This window comes from Strigops habroptila, chromosome 12 (genome assembly GCF_004027225.2).
Source record: "Strigops habroptila isolate Jane chromosome 12, bStrHab1.2.pri, whole genome shotgun sequence".
In the NCBI taxonomy this organism is placed as follows: Eukaryota; Metazoa; Chordata; class Aves; order Psittaciformes; family Psittacidae; genus Strigops; species Strigops habroptila.
In genome coordinates this window covers 19,445,566-19,464,403 of record NC_044288.2, presented here as the reverse complement: position 1 = coordinate 19,464,403, position 18,838 = coordinate 19,445,566, and positions in this window count along the sequence as shown.

Here is an 18,838-nt window from a genome sequence, read left to right as displayed (position 1 = left end):
CCTATCTAGCAACCTCTAGGAGCTCAGGTATGCGTTTTGTATTTTATATATTTTATATTTTATTTTCACCATTTTTTTTTCTTCTCTTTAAAATGTCTCAGCAGCTTTTTAGTCAGATCTCTGTGACTTTTATATCCCCTGCATCTATCACATCAGGTTGCCATGGCAATGCTACGAAGATATTCAGAATCATAAGACGTTCGTGAATCATTCTAGCCAGGTTTCTGAAATTAAAGTTAAAACGAGTAACTTAAAAGTGACCCTGATATCTATATACCTCTTGAGACTTTACCACAGAAGTCCTGAGATCAGTTCCTAGGACTAACAATGGTGTCCTTTTACAAATGTATGTATATATTGTGCATGTTGGTATACTAGTAGAGCTGATGCACGAATTACACTTCAGGGATTTTCTTCCCTTCTCTCACACCACTCCTCACTATTAAAAAGCACAAGGTTTAACCACATATATATCTTCAGTCACAGTTCAGTTTCTGTACAAAAGACAAGCACAAAAAGGTTGTCTCGCCTCCTGTTTCCCTGTCTTCAGGCATTGTCAAATGTGCTGTGCCATTTTTTACAAATGCTTGCGTAAGCTGCTATGATATCCTCCATTAACAGGTGGAGGTTCAGCCTTGCAGGTAATCCCACTGAGAGATCTTTAGACCACCTGTACCATTAAAAAAGGGTTTCCTAATGTCTTACATAGAATCATAGAATAGTTAGGGTTGGAAAGGACCTTAAGATCATCTAGTTCCAACCCTCCCGCCACGGGCAGGGACACCTCGCACTGAAGCATGTCACCCAAGACTCTGTCCAACCTGGCCTTGAACACCACCAGGGATGGAGCATTCAACAATTTCCTTGGGCAACCCATTCCAGTGCCTCACCACCCTCATTGTAAAGAACTTCTTCCTTACATCTAACCTAAACTTCCCCTGTTGAAGTTTGAACCCATTACCCCTTGTCTTATCACTACAGTCGCTAGTGAAGAGTCCCTCCCCAGCAACCTTATAGGCCCCCTTCAGATACTGGAAGGCTGCTATGAGGTCTCCACGCAGCCTTCTCTTCTCCAGGCTGAACAGCCCCAACTCCATTTCCTTTTTATGAATCCTACTTCCTGAAATTTTTTGCTATTTTTTGTTTTGTTCCTGTCAAATGGCAAGAAGAGATTGTTCCTTTGCACTCCTCAGCACTGCTGTATAGTGAAGACTTTCACTATATTTTCTTAGTATCTGTTCAACTCCCTGTGCAAGAAATGTTGCACACTTAGGACCAGTTTCCAGATCTTGAGCCATTCTCCTTGTTCTCTTCTGAGTATTCCAACTGACACTTAACGCCTAAAATCAGATCTAAAGCACCAGCTCGGGTGTTTTCGATATCAGTTCAAAAGCAGAAAACAAACTTCAGGTATCTTACAGGCCTGTTTCTATATCATAAAACAGTGACTGATTTTACTGATTATCATGACATATGCTCAGCTAAGGTTTCATAAAAGTTCCTAGAACCTCTTTTACAGAACTGTTGCCCATACCAGTTTTATGTACCTTAAAGTTTTGCTGGGTATAGCAAATTTATCTTACCCTTTTGAAAAGCATCTTTTGTTCCAGACCAAATCTTTCATTTGTCAAGATCAGTATGAGTTCTGAGCATATCTGCCTAACTACTTTCAATCTTTACCAGTCTGCAAATTTAATAAACCTAATCTTTTTTTTCCTGCCAGGACAATATGAAATCATGGACTGAGAACATATATTTGTGGAACCCTATTGAATGTTTCCTTCCTCTCTGGTAATGCTTCTTACCAGTTCTTTTTTAAAATTAAATGGAGAAAACCTTAAAAATACTAAAATTCTGAAGAACTGCCTCAAGTGCTTAGGAATCTTCTATCTCTGTAAGAATGCAGGCCTTAATTTACACAGAAAATGGGATACAGTATGTCCGCATTGCACTGAAATATTTAAAATGACTGAAGCAAGTATCAGGTACCAGAGCAAATATATCTGTTTTGGGTATCATGGTACAGTAGCTAATTGGTTTTGTGACCTAGTCAGCTTTTCTTTCCTCTTGTCCTGGGTTGTATAAACCTATCCTTTGCTTACACCATGGAATGTGCATTCCCCTCCGCTGAAGTATCACACAGCAATAATAAGTCTGCCTTAACAGAAGGAGAAACAGAAGTTATTCCCACTGAAGTCAGGACTCCCCAGAGTTATTTCTGGCAGAGCTGTGGAGTGTGTATAGCGATGGTACATACAGAGTGAATCTTAGTGTGCTGCAGGTGTCTGCAGCAATTAGATCAGAAAATTATGGAAACCAAAAGTTTTGAATAAACATTACTGTCTTTAATGAAATGGAGCATTCTTTCTAAACTAAGGTAAAAACCAGCACTTTAAACAAAAGCGAAAATTGGTGTGAGTCAGAAAGGAAGAAATTGTAGGAGACAACAAGGAAACATCACCATTAGGTTCCAATTCACAAATCTTTAGCACAGTTCCTGTGATACTTTAAGACCAGGTTTCCACTGAGGTTGACTGCCACTTTTCCAAATGTGTTATCTTAGTGATATTGTTCTTTAGAAATCATTTATGTATCTAAGAAATCTTTTATGTAATGCAGTAGAAAACAACTGAACTAATGAGCTGCTACAGGGGTCTCTTATTTCACAGGAGCCTTTGCCAGCATGCTCTGTTGATAAATTCCTTTAAGCCTGTGCTAGAGAAGCAGTGTAGCTTCAATATGGTTGTTTTGCCCATAGCTATTTCAAGTGGTGCTTCTCTGCTACTCTTTTAGGTAGTATATTTTCTTTCTCTTTGTGTGTTATGTTTGTCTGGAACTCTCCTCATGGTGTCGCTCAGAATCATATGCATATGAAATGTTGCTGCTTTTTTATAAGGTTTCATTAGCTTTGTTTTTGACTTTTGTTAAAGCTCTCTGTTGACTTTTCTTATGGACATATTGTCAATATTCCTCATGTTAATCATCCACTGGAATGCCAAGAAAATAAATTATAGATATCATAGCAGATGAAAAGCTATAATTATTAGCAAAATTATATTAATGTGTAATTTTAAACCTGAATCATAACTGCTCAAATGTGTTTATTTGAACTGTAGAATGCAGGTTTATTTGTTCTTTTTTTTTCAACATTCTCCACTGATTTTGCAATTTTTGAACTATGTTACAAGGTGGTTTCTAAACAGTTTGATAGGAGCTTTAATTGGAATTATAAGTTTATTAAAATTGGTAGGGTCTATGTGGAGGAAAAAGCTTCTCAAAAGGGAAAAAAATAATGTTGGAGGCCATCACCATCTTGTAAGATCTGTATCTCCTTGTGTATTAATTATGTTTTAGAAAAAATACTAGATTTAGAAATAATTTCAGGAAATTAAAATCAAGAGATAAAGTTTTAGTGTAGGCTTTGCTTATCCTGCTCCTTCATAACGAGAAACTTCAGTTCAAGTCTCCAGTGGAACAAGTTTTATTGATACCGTTTTTTCTTCTGTGTTAACAACTTGAATAATAATTACAGCTGTAAAATACTGGGAAAGATAGTTGACCTAAAATTCATTGTTTCTCAAAAGTTTAAGAACATAAACTTCTTTCAAGTATTAATAGATATTTTAGCTGATTTTAAGTAAACTGATTATTTTAGCTGATTATTATGCAAGTCTCCATAATAACTTGTGTTCTTAATTGAATGAATTGTTGAATCAAGTGTTTCAGTTAAAGAAATTACTTTTGATACATATGTAAAAGCCGGGCTTTAAGCAAAACTAAGTATGACAGGAAACACGTAAAATGATTTGGAATCTTGGTCAAAGCACATCAACCTCCTACCCAAGAAAAACATTTTTTCTCAAACTGAGGATGACTGTATGCATAACAGACTGTAAGTTCCAGAAAAATACCAATTAGACTGTTTGTAGCTTCCAGAAGAGTGCAGTCCCTCCAGAGCTTTCACCGTCTTACAAAGAAGTAGCAGAAATTCCATGATCAATATGACGGAATGCAGAATTTATTTATTCCCTGTTCCTCAAAGTCTACAAATAATTATCTTTTCATTGAACTTCCTAAAAGATGTCTGCTGCTCAAAATGCTTTGAATGCCCATAATGAAAAAAGGAACATGATAAAATATTGGTAGATTCAGCAGGTTTTACACAAATGTTTTCTCACAAAAATCGTGTCCTTTGAAAGAAGAAAAATAGAAGGAATTTAGGACTTCCTATAACCTCCAAAGATAATGTGTCTGCTTCACTTCACCTATTAATTTTCTTCCACTAACTAAGATGAATTGTATTTTTCTTTGTAGGACCGAGCAGGTAGAAAGCAAGTCCCACATTTCAGAAATGCCAATCTAAAATATCTAGAGTAAAGCGTATTGTTTCTATGGTACATGCAAATATGGTATGTGTGTATATACCTGTGTGTGTATATTTTAAATACCTAAGATTCATACTTTTTAACTCGTGCTTATTTATATTGGGTTTTGATGCTGAAACCATTTGTGCCTAGGCACAGCCATGTATACATAGATTTGTAAATCTACACATGTAAAAGTGGACTCTATTTATGCTCTGCATCATAAGAATAATCTCACTTCACAATAACATTTCTCTGTTATGAACACAAATAATAGAGTAAATAACCACAGTCGTTAATATGTGACCAATATAAAATTCTCCATACTTCCATTCAGCATGAAGCTTTTTACACTAGCAAACAGCTAAAATGAGTAAGAGATGTCTACTAGTGATCCAGCTCTCCTGGTTCATTCTTTTTCTTGTCCAGCTACAATTAAGAATATAAAGACAAATGTTAAAGAATTCCTTAGTTCTACTAACAATATTGTGTCTTTATTAATGACAGAAAGTCGAAACACAGATATCTCTGAATGATGTCTGTAGAGATATCCCAATACCTGGAGATTTCATTATTGTCTGTGTTCTTTCTATACATCAAGTGTCTATGCTTATACTCCAATACATCCAACAAAGTTGAGACATCAACATAGTCTGTAATTCATGATGCTGGCAAAGAACCAAATTGATTTTGAACTGTCTTCAGGTTAAATGAGCTTCCCTGCCCAAGTTTTAATGGCTAGGTAGAAACACCTAGGTAGAAACACCTAGAAAATGGCTAGGTGGAAACTGCAAGAGTAGTTTTCTTAACTCTGAAGACAGTTAAGAGAGACCTCAACTTTTCCAGTAGTTTTGTTTCTCCAAGTGGAATGTCTGTTTTGTTTTCTGGTTTCTGTGTTTTTCCAAAATGTTTGGTTATGTTTAATTCCCTTATACAAACATTTGAGGGATTTGTGTACATATACATGTGTGTTGTGTGTGTACACAAATATACAGGGTGGAAGGGGTTAGGACTGAAGGTAAGAAATAGCTTGTATTTATATAATCCTTCTGTACCGGGAAAAGAAAAAAAGGAGAAAAAAAGAAAAAAAAAAAAAAGAGCAAATTGAGATTTCATAGACTTTTGAGTGCTAAATATTAAACAGTGCTGTTTTGGTGGGATTTTATAATTTGTAAATTCGTTTTGTAGTTAGTAATACACATAACTTGCATTTGTTTTAATAATTTTACCTTAGTTGCTTCATCCATAGAAATTTTTATCATTAAGTCTAGCTTCTGTTTCTCCATGTGTTGCTTCATCTGCTACTCAGCCAGCAGCAGAAGCATCATCATTTCTCAGACCTAGATATGCTTGTATCTGAAAAGTCTTTCCTGCTGTCGTAATCCTTCATTAATCCAACTTACTGCCCTTTAGAATGTCCTCTACTATTTAGCCAGCCTATTGTAAATTTCTTGTTATTTAATAGGTAAATTTGGGATCTCTGATATTTATGATGTTACAGGCCTTTTTTTTCTGTTCTGTAAACTCTGATTTCTACTGTTAAAATTTATTAATGTCACACACATGAAAGCTAACTGAAAAAGGGTGAAAAAAATACCTTATGGCTCGGTCCAAATATTGTTGCATGCTCGTATATAAAGAAAAATTATAATGCTCATTTTTAAAATGTACATTCAAAATGCACATAGAACCTCAGTTGAAATATTTTATTGGGGCAGACCCAAGAAAAGAGGCAAAAACATGAGATGTCAAAACTCTAACAGGCAGTATCTCAAAGGCTGAGCTCTGCCTGCTGGGCAGTTTTATCAGCTCTCTTGACAGCAACAGAAACAACAGCCACCAATGACATAATATTTATAGAACATTATCTCCTTGAAGGGATATAAGCATAACCCTGACATATTTGACCAAGTATTTAGCTAAAATTGTCAAAAGCAAATGTAGATGTCTTCAATTTCAGTGGTTAGTAGCCTTTAAATGCATTGCTATTTTATCTCTTCAGTGGAAATGATTTGTTTTTTCAGTTCTCCAGAGCTTCTGGAGCTGATGTTTTAAAATCAGGCTAATTTCTTATTATCATCTCTAAAAACAGGTTCAAGACTCCACCTGTATGAAAATTTATGCTGAAGTACTATATTCTGATAATGCCATAACCCCGACATATTTAATGTTACTTTTCTTATTATTTACCCATCCATTTTAATGGATAAAGACATGTTATATTGTACCTCAGTATTCTTGCATATCACCTAAAACTGACCCATATTTGCAGTGGTTTATTGGATTAGTTCCTTGACTTAAAAGTTTCTGATGATTTAGTAATCTCAGGTATTCCCATTAGACCCTATGTAACATCCTCGTGTGTTCTGACATAGCAAGGAATAGTTATGTCATTTCATATGTTTGCTTGTGTAACATGGTTTCAATAATTTATTCATATATCCCTGAATTCAGATAACACAGAACTGAGTTTGACCTGCTATGTAGCTTCCAAAAAAACTGCTAAATACTTAAGTAGAAACAAATGGAAAGGGAAAACCAATGGAAATGGAAAACCCATCTCTTGATTTATCATCTATAGCTCTTGATGGAAAAATTTCCAGTATTAAATTGTACTAATGTACAGAACTCGTACTAAATTAGAGCACAATGAATGAAGGTATAGTAAGTGTTAATTTTTTAAAAGTATTAAAATACTGTGATTCCTCCAATATTTCACAAGGAAAGAGCCAAGGAAAAATATTGTGGATGCAGTATTATCTAGAGAGCTATAAAAAACCTAGTTGAGCATGCAACCGTTAGAAATCTGAAAACTCTGGGGAGTAGGAAATATACATTTTCCATTTTATTGTATCATAACGAAATGTAAATGCTTCAACTGAGCTGTTTAGTTTTATATTTTCACTAAAAGCCCATGGTAAGCCTCTTCGTGCTCTACAATTAAGTTGCTCTTAGTAATGTTCAATTAAGAAAACAGTTTTCTAGTTTGTAAGTACCTCTTACTAATAATTCCCATGGTAAAGAAAAAAGTAATTTTCTCAGCCTAAATTTTACCCAATTTTCAGATACAAGTTATCTAACAGGCTGTGTGCATATTTTTCAGTATCAAGAAACAAGATGCTAAAAGTGATAGGCAATAAATTTTTGCCTGACTGACTTGAAATCTTTTGAATTTGGGAGGATCTAACTTTATTCAGAATATGCTGAGTACCAACCCATAGAAATTTGGCTTGAAAACAAATGTTGCTTTAAAAAAACCCAAGACAATATATGTCTTTGTTAGTATTTATAAAATTTAAGAGAATAGTGATATGATTTTATTTCAGCTGAGAAAAAGGAGTAAAGGTGAAAATGTTAATACCTTTCTAAAGTTTTGTTAGCCTCATTGCAGAGCATTAATTATCTGACGAGGCTTTTAGAGTCTGAGCCAAGTCCATTGAAGTGAATAAAAAAGATACTTTAATGTTCTTATGCTATTCAAAAATCACAGGATCTATTCACACTAAAGTTCAAAGATTCTTTTGGAAGCATCCTCCTCCCCATCCCCGTGCCCCCTTTCTCTCTATGCTTTAAACTCTCTGCTGGCTCCCAGCAGAAATGCAGGGAGACCTTCCCCTCTCCTCCTCCCTCTTTTTTTTTTAAACACAAACTGATGATTCATAGTGAGGACTAAGAATATACTTTTTTCCTTCTTAAAATGACAGCACTAGATTCTGAAATCTAGCATAGCTGAGCAGAATGTACTTGAACAGAATGTAAAAGCTACTGCGTATCCTTGTACTATGCAGTGGTAGGGGTTTGCTGGTTTTGTTTTGTGTTGGGTTTTTTTTTTAATCCCACTGCCTTAAATGGTCTGAACTTTTTATTGTCAGATATGATTAAATTCACTTATTGTTTTAGAAAATGATGATGATGATGATGCAGAAATGCAAATGGACTGTTGTCTATCTTTTTTATTTTAATTCTGAATTGAAATTAAATGGGAATAGCTTTACTAAGTATAACTGCCTTGTTTTTTGGTTTGGGTTTTTTTTCGCCCTTTCTAATCTCAATGAGGAGCTGTTTTATAGAGCTACACTCATTTTTACCAAATTATGAGTGTACACTTAGTGGATTTCTAGGAGATTGAAGTGTTAATTCAGCATACTCTACATCCATCTGTTGGAAAATAAGATTGTAAGGAGCCTTAGAAAGAAATGACACTTTTTCAACTGTACATTATTTTCTAAAGGATCTTGGGTTTAAGCATGTGTGGTGCTGGTTCACCCAGTCACCATATTCCTATTGAGATTGTCTATCTATCTTTCTTTCAGACATGTGATATAAAACTACCATGGCCTGTTGGACTGTGTGTCTCATATTACCCTCCCTATTCTGCCATAACAGCTTTGTCATATGATACCCAGACTTAAAACCCTATGATTAATAGAATTACTGATAATTACTGATACATCCTAAGTGCTTGGCAGGAAGAAGGAGTTCAAGAAGAGACAATCGGATCTTCATAAACAATCATTTTTCCCTTCAGATCAGTGTTATTTTTATTCCACTGCTTCTAGCGAAGGGTAAATAATAAAATGACCAGATTGTACTGTTCCAGGGAGATGTCGTGTTGCCTTAATGCATCTTTAGTCCTTTTTCAAATGCCAGTATGTCTGAATGTCACAGGCAGAATCCTCTTATGAAATGCCACTTCAGCAATTATTATTTGCAAAGAAGGAAGTGCAGAGAAAGAGTTGCGAACTGCAAATCAGTTTGGCTTTATTTTCTAATTAAGATTTTGATCAAACATTCAGCTATCTTTCCTGACCCCTGCTGCTACATATAGAGGAGGAGAGCGCCTTGATGTGAGTGTGGAGAAAACATCTTCCTTTGTAGGATATAGAAAGGAACAGGCCCCCTCCTCCCAAAGAACTATGCCTCCTGAAATACAAGGCTGCTTCATCGCAGGGTAACAGGCTGTCCCTGGTGCAGACCTACACCTTCAGGGCTGGAGCCTGAGTATAGAGCTGGCTGCCATGTTCCGGACACAACAGGACTGCCCCATCCAGCTGTGGTTTAAGCCCTCCTGACTTATTATGCTTTATGTTTTCTTCTACTGTGACACTGCAGGAGAAAACAAGCTCTTGTGAGATAGCAGTTAATGAGAGGGAGCTATTAAGACACCCTGTTTTTCTTTCCCTCACACTTAGAAATCCTGACATGATGAGAGATGTGCAATTTGCATTGTATTTTTAGTTTCTTCACATACCTTGTAGCACATGATCTTAGAAGATTCGAGATTGAAATTTGGATGGTTTTACTGTTGGTCTCAGATTCTTTTACTTTCCTCAATCCAGATATTCAAGCATGTCATCATCTTTCATATTTCTCCTCACAACAACCTATAAGATTTGGTAATGATGTTATTCTCAGCTTTTAAAATGAAGTAAGGAAGGTTAAAGCCAAAAAACACTTAGCTCAGATTAATTATATGCCTCTAAAACTAGCTGGCACTAAACAGTAATAGATGCAAGGACTTAGAATTCTGAGGGGCAGAATCTCAGCCTCCTTGTGCAGTCCAAGGTCAGACTGAAAGTTTGTGATGTACATACACACTCTAATCTCTGGACAATCCTTTCCAATTCAGTCATCCCAGCAGGCAACTGGAACTCTGTCACAAATGGACCTGGCTACTGAGGCTAGTTACTTTGGCTGGAACTGATGCAAGGAGCATCACATATTGCAAGGCAAATAATCTCAGTTAGAAAAATAAGCAAACTTCCATGTTCTTTTGCCTACAGTCTGCACATGAACTAAATGCGTAGTCTTATGGTAGTTATTCCTGATATCTGGTGTTCACAAAACCTTTCGAAAATGCATTGCACTGCCTCTGTAGTTCCTCTCTCAATTTATTCCAGCTATGTTGACAATTCTGAGACAAAAATAAAACACATCTGAATAAGCTTCTGGTTTGCAGATAATAATAATAGGATATGTTAAAGAAAATCCAGTAGAGGAAATCATTATCCTGGAAAAATTCATTGGGCTAAAATGCTGTTTACTTTCTTACCATTTAAGTTCACATTTTGAAAAGGAAATCTTATCCAAAATTGTACAATGAAACCCTAAGGTGAGAGAGCATAAGTCTTTCCCAAAGAAAACAGAGATGTTGCAAATGCTTTTCTTAGTGGAAGTAAGAGTACAGAATTACAGGAGATTGATTTCAATACAACAGTCACAGAATGTGTACTCGGTCAACTTAGACGTTCATGGGCTTTACACCAGTTAAAAAGAATTGGAATCAGAATTAAGCCATTGATAACATCTTTTTGTAATATAAAAGATAATCCTGTGTTTGGTTGTATTATGAGATGTTAGCCTTTTGTAGCTCTGAACTAATTCTGTCCGTGATTGTACAGAGTAAAAAATGTGTGTTCCATTCTAGTAGCACACACTAAACAGGTTATGCTAAAAGTGAATGTTCATTTTGTTGTGCTGGGTCACTAAAAACTTACAGATGTAGTCAGAACATCCTGTCCTGTCAGTTTAGAGAGTTGTTGTGTTACTAGACTGTAGGCTGAAGTCATCAAACCCCAAAAATTTTTAAAATAAAACTTCAAGGCAGATTGTCTATCCTGAATGGTAGCTGAAAGTAGCCAACAACAATCGGAGTGTGGTGTGCTTATGTATGGATCTGTGTTTGTAGGTATTGTATCTGGAAATATGGATGAGGAGGAGAGCCCTCTGTCTCAGGACCCATTTGTAATAAGACCATAACAAAGATCCCAAGTCTGATATTCAAGGCACAGCTTCAAACTTATTTGTTCTGTCTGTGGTAGGCAAGGGCTGCTTAGTGTATTTGGCTCCTGTAATTTTTGAACGCAAGCATTTCTGAAGATCACAGCTCACGTATCAATGTTGTGTTTTAAGTCCCTTTTACACCAGTTCAGAAAAAAAAGTGGACAACTTTAGCTCTTGTTTACCCAGAGATGAAAGCAGGAGCACTATTGATGTTGGCAGTTCCACAAATTGATTAGAAAAGGACTGCTCCATTTGTCATTCCTTAGAAGAGGCACAGGGCTGATTTGTCTTAGTCACCAGCTGGTTGGGTAATGTGACTAAAAGCACAGCACATCAGAATATTCACTGCCTCAGAGAGCTGATGGTTTTTGTCTTTATGTTGGGCTATATTTAGGACCATAGAATCATAAACAGTTTGGGTTGGAAGGGACCTTAAAGATAATCTAGTTTCAAACCCCCTGAAATGGCTGTATTTTACTGCGCATTCACAAGTATCTATTGATGTGCATGAGTGTTTTCAATGACGTACTATGTTTGAACTGGTTGAGAAATTGACTATAATTTTAAAAGCTATGAACAAATAACAGACTTAAAAACTACTTAAAACTTATTCATATGTCAAATCCAATGAATGCTAGGGGTGAGACCACAGTAAAATGGTTATTTGCATGACTTATGAGGTAGGCTGTTAATTTGCAAATAGAAGTGTTTCCACTGTGAGGATTTATTATCTATTAGTGTAGTGTCCAATAAATAGGAGTGATATTAAGCTAAAAAAGATTTGAAGTTAATACAAGCTTGTTGCTTCTTGAAGAGTATTTATAGCAAATAGCATGTCATTTATTAAAAACTTAACCAGAATGCTGATGTACTGTGAATATTCAAATGATAATCTAATATTTAAACCACATTACTATCAATTAATATTAATAATTAATGCTTAAGAAACATAGGAAACAAACATCACTAAGCTATAAAAGCAATCACTATCTTTATAGCAATATTTAATTTCACCTTATATGTAGATTGTAACACATTATTTGATGATTTGCTATTATCTGGCTTCTGAAGGGGAGATGTTGTTATTTCGATAATAGATAAATTGTGTCCTGGAAGTAGTAATTTTTCAGCAACAAGCTTTCAGCTGGGTTTTTCTAAGCAAGATAATGCTAAAAATTTAATGATGTGGTCTCTGGAATTATGTACCTAATGTATATTGGAGTACTGTGCCATGAGTATTCTCACACTGTAACTGACTGGGGTTGCAGATTCAGTGTGTGTGCAGTTAAGTTACTCCTGCATAATTCAAGTACTCAAAGACAATTCTTTAAAACTCCGAAAATACCCTCTTTTGGGCCATACAGCTGATTTGTTAAGGGTTTAATTGAAAAACAAAACAGACATAAAAATAAGCCCTACTTTAAAACATTGGTCTTCATAGAGTCAAAAACCTAAAATATCAGGTTTACTCCTTGGGTTCTAGCAAATAATATCCTTACCCAGAAAAGTAATTCCACTGCATTAAACTAGAGATACAGGCATTTGATACTTGCAAGTAGTTTCTACCCACAGAGGGCAGAACTTCATGAATAATAATCCAGATTTGCTTTAGATTTCGGGCTACTGAGTACACAAAGCAATTATTTCACTTTTTCATTGACTATAAGCTGCAGTGATAGCAAAGTCACCTTAACACAATATGACTCTGAAATACATTTCAGTCCTATAGTTGAGAAGTTTTGTATGGGAACTTGGATACTTTATGTAGATTTGGTTTGGACTTTTATTTTGTACAAAGTGAATCATTTCCCTTGGACTCACAAAAGCTGATAACATTTCAAGAATTATATGAAGTATATTCTACCCTGACTCATCATAAAGCTTGGACGTAATCTCTTTGTCATGCTTGTTTAGGTTCTTGGCTTATGTGTCGGAGTTCAATATGTATTCCAGTTAGTACTATTAGTAGCGTGGTTATGGAGATCTGAAATTGGGGTGTGATTCTACACTGTCAGTCTGTCTTTATTTTGCTCCTAGGATCTATTCACTTACCATTACATAGCCTAATTTGCCCTCTGGGTTCCCTTCTGAAGTGAGTCAGCTAAATGTCTCTATGGGAATCTGGACACAGTTGACCACACAGGCTCAAGGGTTCTTCCAGAGATGCTGAACACGCTGCACATGCTTTGACATGTGCACAGCAGCTTTGGCTCCTGCTGTCCAGGGTTTCCTCAGATGATGTTGCATTTGGTCCAGAGTTCTCGTGCACCCTCCTGCCTCAAAGCTGACACATTTAATACTCAGAGTTAACTGTCATAAATACTTTTACAGGCTACAATGCAGAACCTTCTCAATTTTAGGCAATTGAACCAAATAAAAGAATACAAAAATAATTATCTTTTACTGGGACACAGGGATGACATGGCGTATATATGGACACAGCCAAGTCTGCTTTGGAAACTAATAGCTATGGGCAAAGTGAGCACAAGGACATCCAAACCAGCTGGTCCTGGCACAGTTCACAGACATTGTGGACTGGGTTATCTAGATCCCTTCAAACTTACAACCAGATCCTCCTCTCTCAAATTTTCCTGTTTGAAAGAGAGAAATGAGCTCTCTGCTGCAGTGATGGAATTTGATGACAGCACAAGCAAACTATCTGAGAATCTGAAGCTGCTACTTGACTCAGTTTCTCAGAGAAGCTGAGAGAAAATCAGTAATGTTGTTATGTTATTTGGTTGGGTCAGAAAAGGCTTGAGACATGGTTTTAAAGTAGTTAGGGATTAAGCAAGGAAGATGCTGACAGTTTTGATATCTGATAGAGAAAATGTTCCAAAGGAGGGCAAACGGTATCAATGACAGATGGGTAGAAAATGCCAGTAAACGGGCTCTAAGGTAAGCGAAAATCATGAGGGAGAAATATAGCTATTATGAATCTAAAGACAGATGACAGCTAGTGAATCTTGAACTGCCCATAAAGAAGAAAGCCTGAAGACTGAATAAGGGTTAATGACATGGTTATAAAACCTGGAATGATCTTGTAGAAATCCTATTGCCAGAGCTTCTACAACTGACCATTGTATTTCCATGAGAATACTGTTTGAAATGCACAAGTGGGCTGTAAGAAAAAAAAAATTCTTTGCAGGTGCAAAGTAGTATATGAGAAACAGCAGCTGTGTCATGGCTGCAAGTACAAGCAAAACCATATTAGTGAAATGAAATCACTTTAAGCCAGTGGGACTGTGGCTGGTCAAAATCAGGCTCCAAAAGTGCAGCTGAATTCCAAATCTCATTTTGAAATATGCTAGAAACCTAAGAAAAGCCAGCTTCATCGGACTGTAACTTACATTAGAAATTTTTATGTGGGAAATTTCTAAGTGATTCCAAAAGTAAATATAATGCTTATTAAGTTATAAAAGACTTCAAGATTCATCACATATGTCTTCAGAGTATGAGACTAGAAAAAATTAGGTTGAAGGAAAGAGAAATTATAAGAATGGTCTAGATTCCTTGTTATCCCAGAGATTTGCCTTTTTCCCAGTGGCCATTCCCACAAGCCTGAAACTGTGAACCTGCTGTAAATGATGCTTGCTTAATGCTTCTGCACTAGGCAGAGATGCACAAACCATCCTATTTGTAGTCTGCTTTTCAGATAGTGTTACCCAGTTTCATGTAGTGCAACCACTGTCTCGCACACTTAGACTTGCTCTTTTTCTCCAATAAAATTATGGTGAAATCCATAGAATTGCTGTTACAGTATAAGGTTCATATGCAAATAAAGGATTGGAAATGTGAAAAATATGTGGCAGGATGAGAAACTTTCTCTTTAGACTCCAAATATATTTTGTACTCCTTAGCCAACATTCAGAACCCTTAATATTTGTCAGTTTCAAAGTTAAGATGTGTAGGAATATTACAGTTAAATTCTTGGTCTAAAATCCAGTTAATTATGTAGTTACTCTAAAGTTATGAGTTCATCCAGAATAAGGTTTTTTTCTGTCCTTCTCATTTTTTGTTTTGTTTTAGCTGGCATTGATTTTTATTTGCTGCTTCTTAGGAGTCCAGAATTTTCATTGTCCAGTTTATATATTTCACTTCAATGCTAATATTAGAGGCTCAGCAAGCCTTGATTGTTTCTATAGTAGTTGTCATTGGGAGAATGGCTGACTTCTGAAACAGGTTACCTGAACTGTTCTTTAGAAGTGCTTGTTGCCTCAATCAGCTCAATTATTTGCCTGAAGTTGGTAATGTGAATAGTGTCCACTGGTCTCTATTTCAAACATGCTGTTTTCTTCTTCCACTAGCATGAACTAGAATTAGCAAGAACTTGGCTTCCATCAGTCAAACCTGGAAGAAACAGAATACTTAGAAACCGCAGAATGGTGTTGCTTCTCTCAGTTATAGCTGGAATATTGTGTTAGCTACCATACTTTAAAGCCTTTCATTTGTATGCCATTCAACACTGTATTTAGTTGCAAAATCTGTCATTAGTTGGCAAGACGTCACTCTGACTAAAACTTCCTTATACAGGAGAATTTAAACATTTTTAGTTGTTTCTAAATGACTAAAAAGGATAATTTTATTTCCATTTACATTTCCACTGTAACGAATATATTTATTCCATGAATTGTTGTGACTCTCAATACATGCTATTAGTATTGCACTCCTTAAACATATCCATAACTTTGAACAACTCTTAATACTCCTTTATTCTTTTGCTATTAAAAATCCTTTCTGTAAGTATCGTAGAATAGAAAAAAACTTCAAGGCATTAAAGTGCAGGTGCCCATATACTACAGGACTAGATGGAAACTTTAAATCAGTTGTTGATATAGATAGAATAAGGCAGGCTGGAAAGATCATTGCAATTGTCAGTGAAAGAAATACACATGTTTGTTGAGGACAGGTAGTTACTCCTTTCTTTAGAAATTTTACACAAAAGCGAACACGTATACAGGTACATCTTCGTGTGCATTAGTGCCATAAGGCCTTTCCTCTCATCTGGATTTACTCAAGTAGGTTCAGAAAAAGAGTTTTATTCCTTTTTCTATCATGTTTAACCGTCTTTTAATGATTTTTTGTCATTTCTTATTGAGTTATGTAAAGAAATATATGATGTCTAAAAACCAGCTGGCAGTTTCTTGTTATGAGAGAATGTTTCCTTTCTAACAAATTCTTTGTCTCAGGGACTCATTATTTTCAAGTTTAAGGAGCAGAGAAATGAAAAGGATTTCTGAACAAGCTGAAATACTATAATCTCCAAAGTTGTGCCTGTAGCTATTTCTGATTCAGTGCTTTCTCATTGTCGCTTAGCCTTTGTCAATTAAACCTAGTTAAAAGTCAGTTCCCAAATTATTTTTTGAGTAAAAAATTGCATTTGCTGGATGTCTGTCTTATAGACAACCAAAAATTAGGCATTTAGACTAGGATCCCACTATAATCAGTGGGGAGAACAATGTGTTTTCATAAGTGATTCTCCCCATGTGTCTCAGATACTAGTTTAGAATGAAATAAATCACCCCGAGAAAGCACTTATCTTTTTCCAAGTGAAGTCACTTACAGTGATCAGCTTAGTTGATTAAACTCTGGTAAGATTACTAGTCTTACTGTATCTTTATTTCCTTGAAGATAAAGGACAGTGACATAGCATGAATTTTAATACAGGGAATTATAAAACTGCAATACATATAAAAATGCAATCTGTACACATACATAATGCATACAGTGACAAAAATCTGTCAAATCCTTCTGCATTTGGCTTTTCTGTATTTTTAATTTGGACATTGTCAGACACTACCAATAATAGAATGTCCAAAGACATTTGCCCCCATACAGTGTTAAACTGAACTGTCTTTGTACAAATATTTCTCTTTGCTTGCATAACTTTACATCTGATGAGAGAATAACTTTATTTAATTGATAGTCATAATTTTACTGAATCTTACTGGCCTGCTGTGGATGAGGAATACATGCCATTTGATGTGTTGCACAGCTAGCCAAAGCTATCCATTGTCTGTAGATTATATGATTATTTACTGAGCCATATGGACTTATTTCCCTCTTAATGTGACCTGAAATAAACCAGACAATAGTAAATAGAAACATAACCGAGGATTTTGCTCTATTAGGCTTGGTAGGTAGATGTGTAGATCTGATTGAATCTTGGATTTCAACTCCAGCAAGAATTCTGACAATAGAATAATTTCCTTTCTGCTTCAATTACAAAAGGATTTCCTGCAAAATAAGCTTCGTTGTCACTTGCATATAAATATTGAAGTTGAAGGAAAGCTCTACTATAATGCATTACCAAAAGCTGATTAATTTGATGTGTTCTTGTGAAACATTTGAGGTTTGTTTAAGCAACCTTTCCTGATACACAACAGTTTGGTTAAAGAGCTTGAGGCCTCCCCCTCCCTTAAGTAATGAAGTCCCCACTGATGTAAATAGTTCCCCAGAAATGAGATATGAGACCTTCTTCTTCCTTTGTATTCGTTCTAGTGTTTCTAATGGCATAGGATTCTTACACAGGAAAGATTTCCATTTCCATTTCTTTTAAAGCTTGATGGGACATTTGCATAAAATTATGAATTCCATTCTCTTCTTTTGAGACTCTACTATAAAACTGGCCATAGCTCAGAATGGGAAGAGCTGAGTCACTGCTCTAATTATAAATCTAAAGACTAATTAACCTTCCATGACTAAATTAAATTCCAAAATAAAAAGAACTGACAGAAGCCTTTAAATAAAGATTTAAAACCCACTGGAATATAAAGTACAAAATATATTCAGGAGGCTGTTTTTGAATTTGACGTTGATGAAGATGTACTGTATTTGCAAACGGTATATGCAACACTAGTTTAGGAAACAGGCATTCAGAGTTTAACAGCTGGGGCAAACTCTGTCACAGCTAAAATGTTGTACTGCAAGTAGCTGTGTAAATTTATAACAAAATTCTTTCCCGCAGCATTGTTTCACATCAAGATTTGTTTGTTCATTATTTAAAATCAAAATATATTAAACCTATTTTTATTCTATTGGGGGGTAAACCCCACAGAATACATGATTCCTGGCAACTTTTTTTTCGAAGTTAAACAAAAATACGTTGTATAATTGACAACATCTTTGTGGACTTGAAATTCCATTTCCCTCACAAAATTCCATTTCTCTCACTGGAGCTGAATCAACTTCACAAGTCCAAACGGCGATAAAATTTTCCATCTGTCCAAAAAAGCAAATAGACCTGATTCTGAATGGATAAATAGATGACAATTTGTTGCATTCTTTTATTTGTTTCTATTCCAATAGAATCTTAATTTTAGATTTTGGTATGTTTTTGAAATAAGGTCATGAATAAATTTATAATGGGTTGAACAATTCCTTCTTTAGACTTCTCTCTAAGTTTTTATTCCCAGAGATTAAGACCGAGTAAACACCAAAGATTTAACTTATAGCCACTGTCTCTGTCCTTGATTACGTTGAGTGGATGTTCTGCATTATTCCTCTTGATATTTGGTTATATGACTGCTAGACACAGTAGATTTTGCCAATAACTGGCGCATGTGAGGACAACTCAGAAAAAAATAGAAACAGGCTCACATTCACATTGTTAATGTACGAGTTCTTATAGTGTCAAACATTTAGAGGAAAGTATCAAATATTAATTTGTTAGTCTGAATTCTGAATCAATACAA